General features: G+C 38.7%; 1 pseudogene; it reads left to right on the top strand.

Annotated features, from left to right (window-relative positions):
• Nucleotides 1–17,222, top strand: part of LOC130034944 (uncharacterized) — a 41,773-nt pseudogene extending 24,551 nt beyond the window's left edge.
• The last annotated feature ends 386 nt before the right edge of the window (nucleotides 17,223–17,608 follow it).

The following is a 17,608-nucleotide window of genomic DNA, read 5'->3' on the forward strand; positions in this document are numbered from 1 at the left end:
ATCATCCTATGTGGCTGCAGAGTATTCAATTGTGCATATATCACACCTTCAGCATCCACTCATCTGTTGTTGGACAGATGGAATAAACCTAAATTGATTCCATATTCTAACTATTGTACTAAATACTGCAATATACAAATATGTATAGATGTCCTTTCAAATGAAAGGATTTTTTTTTGTCTTGGAGGTAGCACTGTCTGTAGCACTGTCCTCCCATTGTTCATAGATTTACTCGGACAGGCCCAGTAACATCTCTATTGTGAGACTTGTTACTGTGTTTGGCATATCGAATACATCACAGGTTGCTTGCAAGGTTTTGCCGTGAGGGCAAGATAGTCTCGGTAGCTTACCAGTCTCTCCGAGAAGGGCAGAAGAATCAAACTCGGGTCGGCCAGGTTGGCTGCATGCAAGGCAAATGCCTTACTCACTGAGCTATCGCTCCAGTCCTTCTTGGAGGTAGATATAAGAAATAGAATTGCTGGGTTGTAGCAAAGCACTATTTTAAATTTTTTGAGAAATCTTCCATAGGTTTTGAACCATGCAACATTCCCACCAGCAGTTGATGAGAGTTCTTCCTTCACCACATCCCTATCAATACAGGACATCTCCAGTCTTTTTTGATATGTGCCAATTTCACTGATCTGAGATGATATCTCACTTAGATAACCCTGATAATAAGTGATGGTCAGGGGCTGGAGTGAGTACAGCGAGTAGGGAATTTGCCTTTCACATGGCCAAACCAAGTTCGATTCATGGCACCACATAGCTCCCTGAGCCTTCCAGGAGTAATCCCTGAGTGCAAAGCCAAGTACACCACTGAGTGTCACCACAGAACTTATGTTTTTATAAGTGATGATCAACACTTTTCCTTATACCTATTTAATAACTGTCTCTCTTCTTCAATGAAGTATTTGTTCATTTCCTCTCCCCATTTTTTGACAGTGTTTGGATTTTTGTTGTCATTGTTGATCTTGGATATCAGCTCTTTATCTGATGTGTTGAATGCAAATATTTTCTCACCTTCAATAGTGTGCCTTTATTTTTAGACCACATTTTTGTGTCATGCAGATAAATATTTATTTGATGAAGTCCTATGTGTAATCACAAAATAAATGAGTGAAGGCGGAAGATGGCGTGGTCTCTCTCGGTCACCACATGCTTTCGGTGGCCATGTGCCACTTCCCCACCTCGGCCTGCAGCCACCATCAACAGATGCATGAAAGAGGAAATAGGGCCACCAGGCTGGTTGGTGATCAGTTGCCATTTACTCCATTCTCCCCACACGTCTGTTCCAGTCTCACTAAGCGCCCCATTTCAGTCTCACACTGCCCCTCACTCCCCTCTCCTCCTGTCCCCTATGCTCATCTCTCCAAGCTCCATTTCAAAGACTTCGTTAGTGCCCAACTTCCAAGCCTTGGGGTTAGCAATTATACACAGGTGAGGCAGCACAATCAACATATGTAAAGGCCCTTCCTTCCGGGGAAGCTCTTTTAAAGACCTCCTGCAGCCAGAAGATCTACTCAAGGGCCAAATACCTTCTAGAAGTGTGTTTCTCCTTTACTTAATCCAACAACCATTTAAACATTCATTTCAATTTACTTCTTAATATTAGTCATTTTGTGTGAACACAGGAAGAGATACATTAAGTTTGTAGGGTGGCTTTCCTGGGGACATCTCGCTACAGATCCCAGACTACAGTGCTCAGGCCAGATTAGCCTTTCCTAACCCAAGCAGGGTCCTAATTCAGTTGATATTCTTTGGATCATGACAAAATTTGTCCATGACCGCTCTCTTAATTTATAGTTAAGTATTATGGCTCTTGGCCTGTCCCGTTTCAATGCCGGGGTAGCTCTCAACTTATCCAGCCCCTCATAGGGACCCTGCTTTTGGGGTGCTAGGAACTAAGGGCAACTGAGGCTTAAGTTGAAAAAACAGATAGCCAGGAGTGAATATTATTCGGAGTCAATTAATTCCCAAGTGGCAAAAACATAGCATTAACAGTCTTCCTGTGTCTGTACAAAAAAGGGCATTGCTCTGAAATAAACTATACAAAGAGCATGAGGGAAGGAGAAAAGCAATATTTCACTCCTCCTCCTCTTCTCCTCCTCCTCCTCTTCTCCTCCTCCTCCTTCTCCTCTTCTTCTTCCTCCTTCTCCTCCTCCTCCCTCTCCTCCTCCTCCCTCTCCTCCTTCTCCTCCTCCTCCCTCTCCTCCTCCTTCTCCTCCTCCTCCTTCTCCTCCTCCCTCTCCTCCTCCTCTCTCTCCTCCTCCTCCCTCTCCTCCTCCTCCCTCTCCTCCTCCTTCTCCTCCTCCTCCCTCTCCTCCTCCTTCCCCTCCCCCTCCTCCCCCTCCTGCCCCTCTTCTTCTTCTTCTTCTTCTTCTTCTTCTTCTTCTTCTTCTTCTTCTTCTTCTTCTTCTTCTTCTTCTTCTTCTTCTTCTTCTTCTTCTTCCTCTTCCTCTTCCTCTTCCTCTTCCTCTTCCTCTTCTTCTTCTTCTTCTTCTTCTTCTTCTTCTTCTTCTTCCTCTTCCTCTTCCTCTTCCTCTTCTTCTTCTTCTTCTTCTCTTTCTCCTCCTTCTCCTTCACCTTCACCTTCTCTTTCTCCTTCTCCTTCTCCTTCTCCTTCTCCTTCTCCTTCTCCTTCTCCTTCTCCTTCTCCTTCTGCTCCAGTACTTCCAGTACCATTTTTTGGAGTGACTTTCTTTACTCCACTTCATGTACCTAGCTCTTTTGTCAAAAATTAGCTCCTCTGGACTGAAGTGATAGTACAACAGATAGAAGAACACTTGCCTTGCATGTGGCCAATCCGGTTCAATCCCTGCAATATGTGGTTCGCCGAGCTCCACCAGGAGTGATCTCTGAGCACAGTTACAGGAGTAAAACTCTTTGAACTGTCAGGTGTGGTTCCCCCCTCAAAATTAGATAACAATATATCTGAGGATTTGTCTTTGAGTTCTTTATTTTGGTCCATTGGTAAGAGAGTGTATTATTAATATCATGCTGTTTTGATAAATGTAATTATATAGTTTCAAGTCAAGTAGTACAACACCCTCCCATTTCTTATCTTGGGGTGTGCCTTTTGGCCAATTGGGGTAGGAATTTATTTTTTTAATAATTCTAACCTTTGATAACTATCTTCCCTGCTTACTCTCTTCATAACTAGCTTCCAATTTTAAAACCTTTTGGAAAAAAAATACTGAATAGAAATTTAAAGGCTCTGTAACTCTCTGTATTCTGGGTTGTTCACATTACTCAACCTTGGAGATGCAATGTTTATTTTTAGTATACATGTAAATGTGATAATATTTAATTTTATGGTGTGATTAATATTAGATATATAAGTATATGTATAATTAGTAAAGATGTGCCAAGGGGTGAGGTTGGTTTTTTTGAACAGCAAATAGTATCCTGGGTATAAGGTAGTAAGACGGTTTGAAGGTTGGTCTAATAGGATCTTTGGAAGCTGAGTGCACAACTCAGTATTATCCATCTCAAAACATGATAAAAGCTATAAAGAATCACCAGACATGGGAGGGATATTCCCTGAAGAGGAGGCCCTGGGGAAAATGTGGGATCATATTAAATATTCAGTGGTCTTGCTCAGAAAGTTGAATGCTGACCAGCAGAACATTTGTTTATGTCTTTTAATTGTTAAAATAAAATACATTTTAGAAAAATATCTTAAGGGTTTTATAATTTATAAGTTGTTAGTGCCAAAATTAATTTAACTAACATTTTAAAAATCTGAATTAACTCATGTCTTGAAAAAGTCTGTTGTTTTGGCTTTGATAATGATGACAGCTGGTAATCATCTAGAACAATGTAATACACAGGCATTTTGGTATAAGAAATTCATTCTAAAGTGAAAGAAGAAAAAATATGGTGATAAAAACAAATGTACTATGAATTCAATTAGATGCAAACCAGAAAGTTGTTTCTAATATACATGCAGTTAGTATGTGAAAAATGTCATCTATAAGTAATGCAAACAATGCTTACTTATGTGACTTACATAATCACTATTAAGTCACATGCTTACTTATGTGACTTAATAGACATGTTATCATTTCTCCAAGGATCTTCAGAAGTCTCTGGATTATAGATTTGGAGTCATCCCAGTGCATACTTGTTCTCAGTGAACATTTTTGTGCAGATCAGGCTTTGTTTATATCACTATCAATTTAGCTTTTAGCGTGTTCAAAATTAAATTAATACTTGGTATCTTGGTTTATACAGGGGGGAAATTGTGTATTTTCCTCAATATATCCTGGCCTAAGAAGGAAAAATAAGGGCAGGGGGAAGTATCAGTTCATCCATGTCACATGACTCTCCTCAGAAAGGTAATGGGGGCTGGTTTTTCATCAGGTCTGTTTTGTCACTGAGTGCACTCATGGTGTTTTCTCTTCCTCCTTTTCAATCAGATGTATCCATGTGGTTGTGTTCTAGCAAATATTCTCTGAGTAAAATTGGTGTGTGCTTCTTCCAGGTCCAACAATTTGGGCTTGTCAGACAGAAGTCTCCAAGTTGTTTTTTTCCTACCAGTTGGTTGAAATGGAGACAACCTGGAGTCTGACCTTGAAACCATGCAGAGAAATGGCAAAGGCTTAATGGAAGAAACCTGGGCCATGAATGGCCCACCAACTGAGAACTAATATGGAAAGTATGTGAGTGAGAAACAGGCTTTTATTATACTTGAAATATTATAAGTTAAAATTTTGTCCTTTGTCTTTGTTGTATTTTTGTTTCTTTGTTTGTTTTTGGCTAAATCTGGGATGCTTAGTGGATATTCCTGACTCTGTACTCAGGAATTGCTCCTGGTGGTGCTTGGGGGAACAGATGGGATGCCAGAGATCGAACCTGGGTTGGCCACATGCAAGACAAGCACCTTACTTACAGCACTACTGCTCTGGCCCCAGTTTTGTCTTGCTTCTGAAGACAACTAGTACAAAAGATTAAGCACATTGAATTATTCTTAACATCTGGAAATGAAACCTATAATCTCTATGATTCTCTAAGGTGTAATGAAAAAGGAAGAGTAGAACCTAAATTCGGTTTATCTTGTTTTAGCATTTGTTTGTTGGGGGTTTCACAGCTGACTGTGCTCAAGGACTACTGGGTCTGCACTCAGGATTCACTCCAGGCAATGTCCAGGGGATCATACAAGGTGCCAGGAATTCAAACCTTGGTCAACTGCATGTAAGGCAAGCACTTTACCTACCTTATCTTTCCAGTCCCTTCATATTTTCTCTGCAAAATTGGTTCATTCACAATAACACTGTTTATGTACCTTCTGAATGAGATGTGACATTCATTTCTTTAATATATTTTGAGGGACTGACTCAAAGTATTAGTGTATGTGCTTTGAAAGTTAAAGGTCTTTTGGGTGTTGATTTTGTAGGCTGCCACTTTACTATAAAAACCTACTGTTTCTGGGAGCTTTTTTGTAGACTCATTAGGATTTTCTAAGTATAGTATCATGTTGTCCGCAAATAGTGATAGCTTGACCTCTTCCTTTACTATCTGTATGTCCTTGATATCTTCTTCGTGCCTAACTGCTATGGTCAGAACTTCCAGTACTATATTGAACAGAAGTGGTGAGAGTGGGCAACCTTGTATTGTCCCCAATCTTAGGCTTTTAGTTTCTCCCCATTGAGCATGATGCTTGCTGCGGGTTTGTGATAGATGGCTTTTCTTATGCCCATTTTGGTGAGTTTTTTCATCATAAAGGGGTGCTAGATCTTGCTAAATGCTTTCTCTACATCTATTTATATGATGCTATGGTTTTTATCTTTTCTTATATTGATATGATGGACTATGTTGATTTGACTTGAGAATGTTAAATCATCCTTGCAACCCCAGGATGAATCCTACTTGGTCATGGTGTATAATCTTTTTGATGACTCAGATAACGTTTGCTAGGATTTTGTTGAGGATCTTTGTGTCTGTGTTCATTAGGGATATCAGCCCATAATTCTCTTTCTTTGTGATATCTCTATGTGTTTTTGGTATCAGGGTGACATTTGCTTCATAGAAATTATTTAAAAGTGATTCTAATCTAATTTCATAAAAAAGTTTTAAAAGGATTGAGAGAGAATCCTCTTTAAAGATTTGGAAGAATTCACTAGTGAATCCATCTGGGCCAGGACTTTCGTTTTGGGGGAGACATTTTACTTCTGTTTCAATTCCTCAATGGTGAGAGGTCTGTTCAGGTACTCTAGGTCTTCTTGTTTCAGTCTATGGAGGCTATAGGAATCCAGTAATTTATCCATTTCCTCGAAGTTTCTTGTTTCATGGCATAAAGATTCTCAAAGTAATCTCTGAGGAGTCTTTGAATTTCTGTAGGTTCTGTAGGTTCTGCATGTTACCCTTTTCATTTCTGATTTGGTTTATTGAGGTATTCTCTCTCCCTTTCTTTCGGAGTCTTGCTAGAGGTTTAACAAACTTGTTCATTTTCTCAAAAAAACCAGTTCTTGGTTTAATTGATATTTTGGATTATTTTGGGGGCTTCCATGTCATTAATTTCTGCTCTAAGTTTTATTATTTCCTTTCTCCAGCCGGGGTTGGGCTCCTTTTGTTGGTCATTCTCCAAGCTCTTAAATTGGGAGGTTAGGTTATTTATGTAGGCTCACTCTTCCTCCCCGAGGAATGCTTGTAGAGCTATAAACTTTCCTCTTAACACAATTTTTGCCGTGTCCCTCTGACAATTCATGTCTTCATTTTCATTTGTTTCCAGGAATCTTTTGATTTCCTCTTTGATTTCTTTTCTAAGCCACTATAATTCAGTAGTTATTCAGTAGTGTAGTGAGCTGAATTTCCAGGTGTTGATTTGATTTTCTGTTTTTGTGTGTGATTCACTTCTATTTTTAGCATGTCATGGTCTTAGAAGACCATGATACAATATCTATCTTCTTACTTTTATGGAGGTATGTTTTGTGGCCCAGCATGAGGTTTATCATGGCTATTATCCCATGCACACTTGAAAAAAATGTATATTCAGCTTTTGGGTTATGAAGTGTCCTATATATATCTACCTACTAAGTCCCTTTCTTCTATTTTTTCCTTGAGATAAAATATGTCCTTGCTAACCTTGAGTATGGTTGATCTACGAAGAGGTGATAAAGTGGTGTTGAATTCTCCCCATAGTATTGTGTTGCCATCAATGTCTTTTTTCAAGTCTATGAGTATTGTTTAAGTATTTTTCTGGTCCCTCATTAGGTGCGTACACATTTAGGAGTTTAAGTTCTTTCTGATGTATGGATCCCTTGATCAGTAAGAAATGACCTTCACTTTCTTTTGTGACCTTCTTCAGTCTGAAATCAATGTGGTCTGATACCACAATGGCCACTTCAGCATTTTTATAGGAGTTGTTTGCCTGTAGGATTGTTTTCCAGCCTTTGACTTTGAGTCTGTTTGCTCTGACTGGTCAGATGTGTTTCTTGCAGGCAGCAGAATATTGGGTTCAGTTTTCTGATCCATCCTGCTACTCTATGTCTTTTAATTGGTGTGTTTAGCCCATTGATGTTGAGAGAGATTGTTGTTATGGGGTTTTGTCCCATATTTCTGCCATACTTTTGTGTACTTGAGGGGCTTATCTTGTCTTAAAGTAGTCCATTTAGTTGTTCTTGTAGCCATGGTTTTGAGTCTATAAAGTTCCTGAATTGTTGTTTGTCTGTGTAGGTGTGTGTTGTTCCTTCTGATATAAATGAGACTCTAACTGGGTAAAGTATTTTTGGTGAGGCATTTATTTCATTGAGTTATTTTTTTTCAATATATCCCACCACTGTCTTTAGTCCCTGAAGATTTCCTCAGACAAGTCAGCTGTCAATCTTAAGGATGCTCCTTTATAGGCAATTTCTTTCTTTGATTTTGCTGCTTTCAGAATTTTGTCTCTCTCTAAGTTTTTCATCATTCTGATCAGGATGTGTCTTGGAGTATTTTTATTTGAATTTCTTCAAGTTGTACCCTTCAGGCCTCCTGAATCTGGTCACATGTGCTCTTCAGCTCTGAGAACATCTTGACAATGATGTCTTTGACAGTTTCTTCTTTGTCAGGGTTTTCTTCCTGTCTCTCGGGGAATCCCATTTTTCTTACGTTATTCCTCCTGGCTTCATCCAGATTTTCTCTTGACATCTGTTGATTCATTGTGAGTTTCTTTTCCATTTTCTGCTGTTGTCTGGGGAGTCTCAGCACTTCATCTTGGAGCTCACTAATTCTGTCCTCAGCAGCTATTACTCTGCTGCTAAGGTCTTCCACTGAGTTTTTCAATTCACCCACTAGATTTTCAGATCTGTCATTTCTTTTTGTAATTTTGTTTGCATTTTCCACATTTCTGCTCTCAAATCTTCTTGTTTTTTATTGGCGGTCTGTTCCCTTGTTTCTTTTAGCTCCCTATGCATCCTCAGAAGCTCCCTTCTAAATTCTTTGTCAGAGAGGTTGTCTAGCACACAGTTACTGGTTGGGTCTTCCAGACTAGTTTCTTCACTAGCTAAGGTTGGTGGGCTTCTGCATTGCTTTACCATTGTGTGACCTGTGCAGTTCAGATTTTCATGCTCACTGTTTCTGTTTTGTATTTGGTATAATAATAATTGAGGTGGGGCTAATGTATCATTGACCTAATGTGTTTTTGGTGATGAGGCTGCTCTTAGTGAAAGTTTCATATAAGAGACTAATTTATGGTTCTTATGGGGTATGGAGGGGGAGAATAATGTCCACTGATACATCTGCGGCTCCAAACACCCCTACAAGGCCTGTACCTGGAACAGGGGAGATCGAGTGAGTACTTGAAAGTTGGGTCCTAGTGACACGGCCCATCTGGGTTCCAGTCCCTCGGAGATCTCTAGTCGTCCACTTTAATCAAGATATTAATTAATCAGCTACGCTCCCCACATAGAGAAAATAATGTCCCATCGTTACTTTTCTCCACTCCTTTTTCACTGAGGGGATCACAGAGAGACACAAAGAAGAATAAAGAAGCTGGAGAGCATCTAGTTCACTTCCAAATCTTTCTAGTAGTGTAGAAGTACATGCAAAGTGTTTGCAATTCAGTTACTTTAGTTTTATAGCTAAGGTACTAACCTGACTGAAAAAAAAAAACTTTTCCTATACTAATGAGGATTCAAAAGTGTTATTTTTGTTATTTTCATTTTTTGTTTTGTTTGTTTGGGAGGTAAGCTGGCTTTGGTTATCATTAAGCGCTTTGGGTTTATCCCTGGCTCTGTACTCAGGGGTCACTCCTAGCAGACTTGGGATACCATATGAGGTGCCAGGGATTGAATCCTGGTGTTATGTGCAAGGCAAGGGTCCTACCCTTTTTGCGATCCCTCCAGCTCCTGAAAAGCATAATTAGCTCATGAATTTAGATTAAGGACATGAATGGTTTTGTGCAGATACTTTGTTCTTAGTGTTTATTAATGACAATTTGAATTTGCAATGTTAATTTTACAATTTTTTGTGTTTTTTATTGCCATTTATAAAAGCTAATTAAAACACTGTTGAGTGTGATCTGTATTTACTACAATGCATGCTTTTAGATTTGAGCCTTATATATATGAATCAGAAAAATAAAAGACATACTTTGAGTCCTGGACATTAAAAGCTATCCAAAAGAAGCCTTTATAAATATTCACTATCATATTTTCTTGAATATAAAATATATTACTGCTTCAAATAATAATAAGCTGAATTCACTCAAATATCTTAGAAATCATGATTTTCTTGTTGTGCCTATTTAAAAAATTATGAAACTTCATGGAACATCATAAAAAAAACCCTGACATATATCTAGGACCTCATAGGCTATCCTGTTGAAAGTCTTATTTTATAGATTATAATTTTAGTGCAGCTGTGCCTATCAGTTTCAAATGGCTCCAGAATTCACAGAAATTTAATCTGAGATGAGAACCTACCTCAGAAGTTGTCTTGTCCCCTTAAGTTTTTACTGAGAAACTGGAATTTTCAAGAGATAGAAATAAGATTCTAATTGCTCTTGAAACTGTGAGTGTAGTCATCATACTGTATCAAGTGACAAATATGTTTTTTCTACATGTGTTGACATCTTTTGATGGCTAGCATGTGATTGTTGCTTGTTCTGTTGATTAATGAAGCAGATAATAATTAAAATATGGAAAGTCTGACAAGTTTCCTGTGGGAATTGGAAATTAAGCCAGTAGTGCAGTTTCCCATGAATTTATTTGGTTACAACAGAAGGTTCTTAGTATATAGTGAAATGAATGAGCATGCATCATTACTTTAAGGTCACCCAGATGACTGTTTTCCCTCTGTCCCCTTCTATTCTAAAAAATAAATTGTGTAACTTACTGTGATTCAGACAGTGACTTTCATGACAATTAGTGTATGAAAGAGAATAGAACCAAGGTTCTTGCAGTAAAGAATTTTCTGTGAAATGAAATAATCATCTTAAAGACTAAATTTGAAAAGAGTTGTCAAGCACATAATTATGATCTGGAAAAGAAGTCAAGGAAAATACCTTCAATGAATGATTTTTTTAAAAATGATAAGATATTACAGCTCTTCCTGTAGGATCTCTGGACTGCATGCAAGAAGCATAGCCAAAGTTCTTCAAGGGCACAACCCTTATTGAATAGGGCCAATTGAATCCCACACAATAGGCACGTGAGCAGAGTTCCAGGCACTGTGGGTCAGAGGCCAGGGTATGGATCAACACAAACAGGAATAGCCTTCCACTCAAGCAGCTAAAGGGAGAAGCAGGAGGTAATCTCAGAGAACGTGATTCAGGAAGCAGAAATGGACGGAGAGAGTTTGTGTTGAACCAACAATGTTGGAAACCAGCGTATGTCACAAATACAAGAGCTCCCAAACTAAAGGAATTTACTTGAAAGTTGCTGAAATACATATAGTTACATGTACAGGGCTGGAGCGATAGCACAGCAGTAGGGCGCTTGCCTTGCACGCAGCCAACATGGCTGACCCTAGTTCGATTCCTCCACCCCTCTCGGAGAGCCCGGCAAGCTACCGAGAGTATCTCGTCTGCACGGCAGAACCTGGCAAGCCACCCGTGATGTATTCGATATGCCAAACACAGTAACAACAAAATCTCCAATGGAGACGTTACTGGGCCCGCTCGAGCAAATCAATGAACAACGGGAGGGCCTTTACTTTTTACTTACTACATGTATGGGTAGAAAGATATCATGAAAAGTCACTATAATTCAGACAGTGACTTTCAGAATGGTTCTGTGTATGAAACAGAATAGAATCAAGGTTCTTGCAGCTACAAAGGTTGGCATTTAACAAACAATCCCTAATAGATGCTTTTAAAAATAATTAAGGCAGGGGGCTAGAGCAATAGCACAGCAGGTAAGGCATTTGCCTTGCACGCGGCCAACCCAAGTTCGATTCCCAGCATCCCATATGGTCCCCCGAGCACCGTCAGGAGTAATTCCTGACTGCACAAGCCAGAAGTAACCCAGTGCATTGCTGGCTGTGACCCAAAAAGCAAATAAATAAATAAATAAGGCAGATAGTAAGTAATAATTTTAGTCTAAATACTTAAGACCGTCACATAAATTTGCTTATCTGAACCTCAATCACATATATTATTTCATGAGTCTTTGTTATGATTATCATGTTATTATTTTATCTTCTTTTTATCAGATGGCAGCTGACTTACAGACAGGTGAAAATAGGGTAGGAATAGTTTGACTAGAAAACAGGAAAAGATCTAAGGCACTAACTCTGGGTTTTGGCACTAGGCAAAGTCAATTTCTGCTACAGATGTGAGGGAAATCTTCTGTAAATGTAAGCTCAGCCAGAAAAAAATTATTTTGGTTCTGAAGTGTGATCTTTGAGTCTTCTATTGGTTTCAAGAACAGTTCAAGTGTCTGGTTTGACCAGAGGAAAGTAATGCAGTGCCAACCTGAGGTTCTGACTTATTCAAATAGATCTGTCATATACAAAGTCTATACAGATACTAAGAGAATATTTATTTTGCTTACAGCGTTCAAAGAAACTGTGCATTTGTTCTTAAAATAAGGAATAATGAGTTTTTAAAGCCTGTTTTTTTAATCCGTGATATTATTCTTAAACAAATGATCACAGGCAATAGGTCTATTCCTTCTTTGCACTTTATGATGAAAATAATCACTCCTATGTCTTGTATTACAGTGAGGCAATAACATTAGTACTATCCCTCTAGAGAATAAGAATGTTTCTTCAAAGTATTCAGTCTTTATCATCGTAAAATAAAAAGATACAAAAATTATGCACAATCACAAAATCATAAATCTAAGACTTGCTTCATAAAATAGTCTTGCAAACAAAACATTGCACAACCCCTGATCTAACAAATTTAGACCTTGAGCAAGTTTCGTTTTGAAGTGTAATGATCAGCAGGGATAGCACACATCAGCATTGGTGCTGGAAGCAATAAAACTTTCCTTAATAGTTAAGAAAAAGTTGCCAGAAAATTTATCGCCAGATGACATTAAATTAGGATGTTTCTCCCGGCAATTCATTATTCTGGGTAAAACCATGTTGACAAAAATGATAATATATCAGCTCATTTGCCTTCAACTATTTCCTTGTAATAATTCTAAAATGGGAGATTTGTATACCTATTACTCTTTGTGTTTTATTTTAAACCGAGAGCTTGGTTTTATAATTTTCACCATCTTTCAAATGAACTCTTTCGGAATATACTGATCCAACAGGAATCAGCAATAAGTATACATATTTTATCTTCAGTTAAAAGCGCTCTTTATAAGGTGATCAAATGACTGGAAAACAGTTTGAAAGTTGTTATCAACGTGTTAGTTGTCCACAAGTAGCAGATTAGGTACCCAAATTTCTCTTGAACTGGAATTTTCTTTGTAGAGCAACAGAGTCACTATATTCCTCTAGCCATAAACACACTCAACCAGCCTATACATGGAAGCATAATTTAGAATGAGCATTATCTCGAGAAATTTTACCAATCCTTTTTGAAAACAGTGAACACAGTTTCCAGGTGGTAGCAGTGAAACTTAGTGAGTCATAAACTAATCATCAGTTTTTCTTGGTAATTTATAAACAGTGCCGGTTTACAGATGTTTCAGTGAAGCAATGAGCAATGGCTTTCTCAGAGATCTACAACTTTATTAAGAAAGACTTCAGCTTACGAAGTATAATTATTATATGTGATTCAAAACCTGCAGCATGCTTTGTAGATTTGAAACAAGAGAATTCTTTTTTTATTTTCTTACAGACAATAGATTGATAGACTCAATGAGTGCCTTTGTGAAATATAAATGTGATAGGAAATTATTGGGTCGATCAGGGATTTGAACACATGCTATCTGGGAGTAGGCATCTTCTAGTCAACTATATTTGATCTTAAATAACATGAGCACCCGTAAACTGGTAGTGGCAGGTTATGAAGTTAACATTTGTATCTTTTCTTATTTTTAAAGCCACTTTATTTCAGAAAATATGCCAAGAGGCATTACCAATTAGGTTTTTCAAAACATATTTTGAGATAAGTATATAAAATTCTCAATAAGTAAGGTGGATTTAACATTTCTAAACAGATGGGCAATCACCTTTCCCTGTGAGATATAGAAATTGAAAAAAAGTGTACTTTTATCATAATATTGCAGTATATTAGAAATATTTGCTAACTACATATGGTAAGAAGTAAAATAAAAGGTACAAGACTGGGAGAAGGGGAGACAGTTTTAGTGCTTCTAGAGGGTTCTTTGCATGTCTGAGGCCTGCATTTGATCCACAGCACCTCAGAGCCTCCAAGAACTGCCAGGTGTCATTGCGATATTCAGTCCAAGCAATGTTCATTTTTGAACCTGAACACAGAACTATCTAGTCAACACTTTGGGCCTTACATGGCTGTAAGTGACCCTAGAGTCTGAAAATCACAAGGGGCTCTCATAAAAAAAATTCATATATATATGAGAATAAAAGAAGCCAACAATACTTAACATTAAAAAAATCTTATATGTGATTAATTTAACCTATAGGTTAACCAAATAAATTAAGTTAAAAGTAGATTAAAGTTGGGGCTAAAGTGATAGTACAGTGGGTACCTTGCACAAGGCTATTACAGGTTCAATCCCCATATTGTCCCACAAGCACTGCCAGGAGTAATTTCTGAGTACAGAGCAAGGAGTTACCCCCTGTGAACCCGCTGAGAACCACCAACCCCCAAAAAGGTATATCAAAGTTATCAGTTAAAACTCAGTATAAAATTAAAATGGATCTATTTTCATTTTAATCAATCTGTCTTGTTGAGCTTTGTCTCTGTTGTTGATATTTCCAAATAAAAACTTTTAGTTCTTATGATATTTTTATTAGATGGCTATTATATCTATTTATGTCTTTTCATTTTCTTGTCTTACCTATGGTATTCAAAAGTATAAAAATCAAATTTTATAAAACTCAGTATAAAATTCAAATTTCTATTTGAAAATAACGGTACATATGAAAGATATATCTCATAACTACCAAGAAACTTTCTAAGAAAACATGAAAAAGATCTCTACAAAGAAAATTCTAAATGATTATTTAAAAAATAGCAAGTGAGAATAGAAAAAAACTAAATAAACATGTTAATTGATTATTTTTAGTATTAATATAATTGGAGAGTAGTCGATATGCCAGACACAGTAACAACAAAGTCTGCAATGGAGACGTTACTGGGCCTGCTTGAGCAAATCGACGATCAACGGGAGGGCCTTTACCTTTACCTTTATTAATACTAAATGTTTTAATATATCAATATTCCCTGTTTTACTACCAATAAAAAGTTTCAGTTTTGTGTTTGATAAACATAAAATTCAAAGATAAAAATACAAATGATCAAACATAGGCTAGATATGCTTAATTTAAAAAACACCATGAATATTTAAAATTTATTTTATAAAGTTATAGTAATTATCCATGTTGTATCCATTCACACAACAAATAGACATTCTAAAATATATTGTAGCGGGTTTGGTGCCACCAACCTGTACCTGCAGGGCGAGTGCATCAGCAGCCTGATGGTGCCTTCAGACTTTCTGTTACCCCTAAATTGCCGCTGTGCCTTTGGCCATACCCCAACAACTTGGAACCAAATTTACAAAGAAATTAAACAACAAAAAGTTAGGTATGTGGGAGCCACGCCCACAAACCACCTCTGGCTCAGCTATACAAGCTCATGGCTTTCTCAGAGTTGGGATGGGCTACCTCTCCCCACTTCCCAATACACACAGAAGCACTGGCAGTCACTCCCACTAACTAACTCCAGTGCCTTATGACCTCTACTTCCGGCCTTGCTTCAAAGACCCCCTAAATAAATCTTGAAAGAGATCAAAAGCCTCAGTTAAGCTCAGACCCATGCAAGGTTGAACAGATCGAATTGGAGGAGGTGGGTTGGCCTGTGCCCACCCAAGCAGAGGCCCCAGCAACCACTTTTTTCCACAATCCAAAATCGCCATCGTACTCCCAGCCTGACTCCACCGTCTCTAGGATGGATCTCTCCAAGATATAATCTGCTGAAAATTTTTAAATATGAATCTTAGCGCACCAACATCCCTGGCTCAGAGACACAGGGACAAGTTCCAGAAGACACCACAAGGTCAGAGATCTCTCTGGACTTCATACCAAGCCAATATCACTAGGGCACCCCAGATGGAGCAGGTGCAGTCCCCCCACGTACTCCAGATGGAATCCCGGTGACCAATAGCTTCCACAAGCAAGGCCCTTGGTTTGTGGGTTCTAGGACTAAATCTCCAGGTCACATGGTGGTAAAGGATCTGGGCTGTTCTTCCCTGGATCCCCACCAGCCCAGAAGACTGGCTGTCATGCCCACAAGTTGCCTCCGGGTGCCATCTTAGCGCACAAACAGCCCTGGCCCAGAGACTCCCAATTGATTCCCAAAATAGAGCCATACAGGGATGCCTCTGAAGCCCAACCATTTACAATCTAGAAATTTACATTTACAATCGGTGCCACGCAAGTTCTCATGATATTCAAAATGAGCAATGGAAAATAAATTATCTAGCATCTGCCCCTGGCAGGTAGGCTTGAATGATGGTGGGAAAATTTGAGCAAAGCAAAATGCCCAAAATTAGAGAGAGAGTACTGGGGAAAGTATCTGCCAAGGAAGCAGGGTGAGGACTGGGATGCGGGGAGGGGAGGGGATACTGGGGACATTGGTGGTGGAAAATGTACATTGGTGGAGGGATGGGAGACATCATGAGGTACAGTTGCAGACTTACAAATTTTTGTGCTTAGGTTTCAATTATACAATGATCAAATACCCATCCCTCCACCAGTGCCCATTTCCCACCACCACGGATGCCAGTATCCCTCCCACCCCCCATTTCCCCCATCCCACCCAGCCTCTGTGGCAGGGCATTCCCTTTTGTTCTCTCTCTCTCTCTCTTATTGGGTGTTGTGGTTTGCAAAAGAGGCAATGGGTGGCAATCATGTTTGGTCTATAGTCTACTTTCAGCATGCTTCTCCCATCCTGGGAAAATCCTCCCAACACCCCTTATTTGAACACAGATCTTAATTCTAATGATGTAACTGGCTTAAGGGAATCTGAAGAAAAACTAAAGCAACAACAGCAAGAGTATGCTTGCAGAGAAAACATCCTTGTAATGTGACTAGCAACCAAGGACCAAGAGATGCAAGACTGTACTACTCAGATCCAGTACCTCAAGCAAGTCCAGCAGCCCAGTGTTGCCCAACTGAGATCGACAATGGTAGATCCAGCGATCAACTTGTTTTTCCTAAAAATGAAGGGTGAACTGGAACAGAATAAAGACAAACTGGAACAAGCTCGAAATGAACTGAGTGCTTGGAAGTTTACGCCTGATAGGTAAACTAATCATATCCTCAGTCAAGACTTCCCTGACAGTTTCACTGCGAGAATGCTGTGGTGGGACAGCCAAGTACTCGTTTCCACAGCAAGACTCAGAAATTTTGAGCAAAAAAAAACCACATTCTTTACTGTCCAGCTTGTATTGGTTAATCTACACTTACCAGATGAACCTTGTGTTTCAGTTCTTTCCTCTTGCCCCTCCCCTTGCTTCAGAGACCTGATGGCGTCGGACTATTCTGAAGAAGTGGCCTCCTCAGAAAATTCCCCTTCTAGAACATGTAGACACTTGAGAGAACAGTTTCTGTTTAAAGAAAATACAGGGAGAAACAGAAGTCTTAAGTCTGTGGCACACTGTGTCTTCAGACAGTTTGGAGGAATGAAAACCTAGAGATTTAAAATCCTGAATTGAACATGTAAAATTGCAGTAAAATGTAAAAACGGAAAATGCATCTCTCTTACTGTTGAGCATAGTGACTTAGAGACACTGCTTATCTGCTTTGCCGATAAGACTGTGGACTTCATGATTGTTGGTGGACTTCTGGGTCAAAACTCAATTGGGGTGAATTTTGCCTCTAAAGGTTTATTTGCTAAGAACTAACTTAACAGTCGTGAGAGAATCAAACAATAGATGTCAGTACAAATAGTTCATTTATTTAACCATCTCCTTTGGGGCTCTCTTACTTGATGGTGCGTTAAGTCAATGTGGTTTTTAATCAATGGTGTGTTCTTTGAATGGTTGTGAAAACTGTAGATAATCATCAAGGACTGTACAAA

The sequence above is a fragment of the Sorex fumeus genome, unplaced genomic scaffold (genome assembly GCF_029834395.1).
Source record: "Sorex fumeus unplaced genomic scaffold, SorFum_2.1 ptg000063l, whole genome shotgun sequence".
In the NCBI taxonomy this organism is placed as follows: domain Eukaryota; kingdom Metazoa; phylum Chordata; class Mammalia; order Eulipotyphla; family Soricidae; genus Sorex; species Sorex fumeus.